We start from the raw sequence: 4,213 nt of genomic DNA, 5'->3' as shown, positions 1-4,213 counted from the left end.
TGTACTCGATGAAGATTACAATGGAAGTAATATGAAATGATAGAAACTCAATAATATTTTCCCATATGCAACGAATGTACTCGATGAAGATTGCAGTGGAAGTAATATGAAATGATAGAAAATAATACTTTTTCATCATGCAATGGCAGTGCTTCAGAGAACCATTTATTATAATTGCACTGACAAAAGATGCTCTGAGACCGCCATTAAAGTTGCTTTGTTGATTCTGTCAAATGTTTTATCTAAAACTTTTGATAGATGAGAATTATGCTTATTACCTTTGAGGCATCAAACTAAGATTATATATATATATATATATATATATATATATATATATATAATAATTAAAATAATATTTATATTAATAAATTAAACACTACAATAATAAATAAAATATTTTATTTTCAATAATAATTTTATAAATATTTTAATTTCAATAATAATTTTACACCAATTTTATATAAAGTGAAAATAATTAAATATATATTTATTAATTTAATTTATAATTATTTTTGAATTTTAGTATAAAAGAGGTGTAATTTTTTCAATACTCGTTATGAATTCTATACATAACATCTATAAATAATATCAATATGGATTTGACACATGGCATCCAAAAATAATATTAATATTACAAGTCACTATAAATGAGATGTGTAGTTTATTTTGTGATGCATGATATTAAAAAATAATATTGATATTACGACGCAATATGGAGGATATGTTTAATTTGTTTTTTTTTGTAAGTTATGCAGTGGTGAGGCTACATCATGGTCATGTCCAAGAAATTTACTTGAATAGAGCGGGGAATTGAATCGGTGAGTTAACATCTAGGAGTGCCTTAACAACGTGCCTAATCACCGCTTATCCAAGACTCTATCGACAAAGGAGATGTGTAATTCATATATATATATATATATATATATATATATATATATATATATATATATATATATATATATATATATATATATATATATATATATCTATATCTATATCTATATCTATATCTATATCTATATATCTATATATATATATATATATATATATATAATATATTAATTTAGTATTAGCCATAAATAAAGTATTTCAATGTCTATATAAAGCAACATAGTTTTATGTGAACTTTATATAGATAAAAAATAAAATAATTGAAATTAAAAAATTTCTCATATTTCTACGTTAGATTTTGAGGGAGACCTATAATTTGTTCAATTCTCAAGATCATTTGATGTGTAACATTTAAAATTATTAATGAAAAAAAAAAATCAATGTGGATTAAACCATGTAAATCCATCTTAAGGTGCAAACAATTTTTTGAATGCAAAACTTGAAACAAAGTTTGCACCTCTACAAAAAGTAGAGCTTTTCTGCTTTACTTTTATTCCAAAGCTTAATTTTTAGGAGCATTGTAACACCTCTCCCATATTGAGTTGAAATTTAAATGTTTACACTCATTTACAACCATTACAACTACTGCCTATATTGAACCAACATTTAAACACATACTCTCATTTATGGACACTACAATATTTCCACCATACTAGGCTATGGAAGCATTGAGATTTCAATATGCACTTCCAGTAAAATATTTCAACATGTAAATACTTTCTAATTAGAGCTATGAAGGAGACTTGTAATTCCCTCTATGCTTAATATGGATTTGACATGTAACATTTTAAAAATATTAAGAATGAAAATAATTGTGTATATTAAGATTTAATCCCTCTTAGCACTTGTTAGATATGAGTTTAACATGAATCTATGCTCATTATATGCTCATGTATCAACTCCATGTTGAATATGAAAGGAATTACATATCTCATTAATTTTTATTTTTAGCCACAAACTAATAAAATGTTTAAGCTATCTTTTTTTTTTTTTTTTTTTTTTCATTTTCTTTATATAATATATATAATTTGTTTATTTTCTTTCATTTTCTTTATATAATATATGCATAGTTGATATTGAAATATTTTACTCAACATGATCAATGGTTTTTTATTTTTTATATGATCTACATTGTCCATATAAAATATTTTTTTTATGATCAATATAATTTTTAATACGCATTCCTTTATATTAGGAGGTATAAAGCATATGATAATAATAATAATACATAGATAGAAATCACATTATTAGAAAACATATATATACCAGATACAATCTCTCTCTCTCTTTCTCTCTCTATATATGTATAGTTATTTTTGTTATTAATATTTTATAAAATGTTATATTTCAACTCTATATTAAGCATGAAGTAAGAAATCTAACCCACGAGACAGTTCAATTAGTGACTTCCGTGTTATAAAGTAGTATGTCAACCAAAAAAACAAAAAATAAGAAATCCCTCTCTATATATATATATATATATAATTGATATTAAAATATTTTACTCAACATCCTTATTAAAATATTTTATTCATATTCCATATTATTATTATTATTATTATTATTTTTTATAATGATTGATATTTTTTAAATCACATATTAACTTCATATTGAAATTAGATTTATATATATATATATATATATATATATATATATATATATATATTTCTATTTTTATAAAATTATATTAGTTAATATGTACATTAAAATATTTTATTTTCATTATTTTAAATATCATAAGTTATTTGAACATAGAATATGTATTTAACTGCACCATACATTTATTTTTTATTTTTTATTTTTTTAATTGATTTTGTTTTTATTTTTTTATTATTATTATTTGAGATATGTATTTATCAATTTAATAATAAAAAACATTTTAATGTACATAATATGAGCTAAAAATAAAATATTTCAACAACCCTGTGAAGTAAAATATTTTAATATTAAACATGCATATATTACATAAAACTCTCTCTCTCTCTCTCTCTCTCTCTCTCTCTCTCTCTATACACACAAAATATTTTAATAGTGTCTAGATTAAAATGAAGGAGATGTGTAAACCCTTCCACATATATATGTTAGTACCAAATTTATCAAGTGTCAAGTAAGATCAAATCTCTTTAAATGCATTTTTTTTTTAATTTTACACTTACAAAAAAAATTACACTCCAAGGAATATAATTCCTCTTAACATTTGAATCTTTTATTTAATAGTCCAATTACCCTTTAAATTTTTGTTTTACATAAACACTTTAAAACGAAAAATATAAATTATATGTACTTTTATTTATACATTTATTTACTATGATGGTTTAACTACCCTTCATCTAGAACATCATCACATTTTATTAAAATGATTTTTTTTAACTTCTTCAAAATTCTTTCTATTAATATAAAAAGAGATACATCACACATACATCCACATTTTTCAACATTTGACAATACATTCACCAACATAAACATAATAAATGTTTGGACCCTGAAATACAACATTACAAAGCCAAAAATATGAGACCATTACCGTTGTTAGCCTAAAAGCAATGGCTGCACCAAAACACTAGAATCGCTTCACTGACCAAGGAAAATATACATACAACTGGAGATAAGAACAACCATGTCCCAAATCGACTAGCCACCCTGCCAACTGAATGTGGTCGCAAAGACCTAAAGAAGGAAATGTCAGTTACAATGAGTGGAAAACCAAATTGCTAGCAAACCAAAAAGAGCCAAGGACTAACTAGCCCATGACAACAAAACAAAATTTCTGGAATATACATTAAGCCCATAGAAGGGGAAGGGTAAAATACCAACCATACCCTCCCAACAAATATCACCTCCTTACCATAATCAAGACATGCAACTACCAAGATCCAATATTGAGTCATCATACCATAGAGAGACTTTTCACAGAGACAACACGGGTCGAACTCCAAAAAGAGGCCAATGAGTGCTAACAAATCCAACGAGAAAGTCCACCTGAAAGGAAAGATCCACTATCACGACAAAGATGCATAATAAAACATTAGTATCTAGGGTAAGTAGAGAGACCATTGTAATAAAATCAAAGCCAAACTAGGATTCCAGGAGACCCAACAACAACACTGTAACAAAATGGAAAAATAGTGGCAAAAAAAATGTCCTAAAAACTTAATCCTGGTTTGATGAAATAATGGTAATATCCCAAAGCATATCCGCTAGTGGGTAAATATAATAACCAAGATCACTGGGAGGGCTAGTGAGATCACCAGAGGAATAATTTGACACAAGAAAACTCTCCACCCAAGCTAGTCTAAAATCCACATTATCAAGACAAAAATGT

Source organism: Pinus tabuliformis, chromosome 7 (assembly GCF_031772625.1).
Source record: "Pinus tabuliformis cultivar Carrire ecotype Pingquan chromosome 7, CPIR1, whole genome shotgun sequence".
Lineage (NCBI taxonomy): Eukaryota > Viridiplantae > Streptophyta > Pinopsida > Pinales > Pinaceae > Pinus > Pinus tabuliformis.
This window is presented reverse-complemented; position numbering follows the sequence as displayed.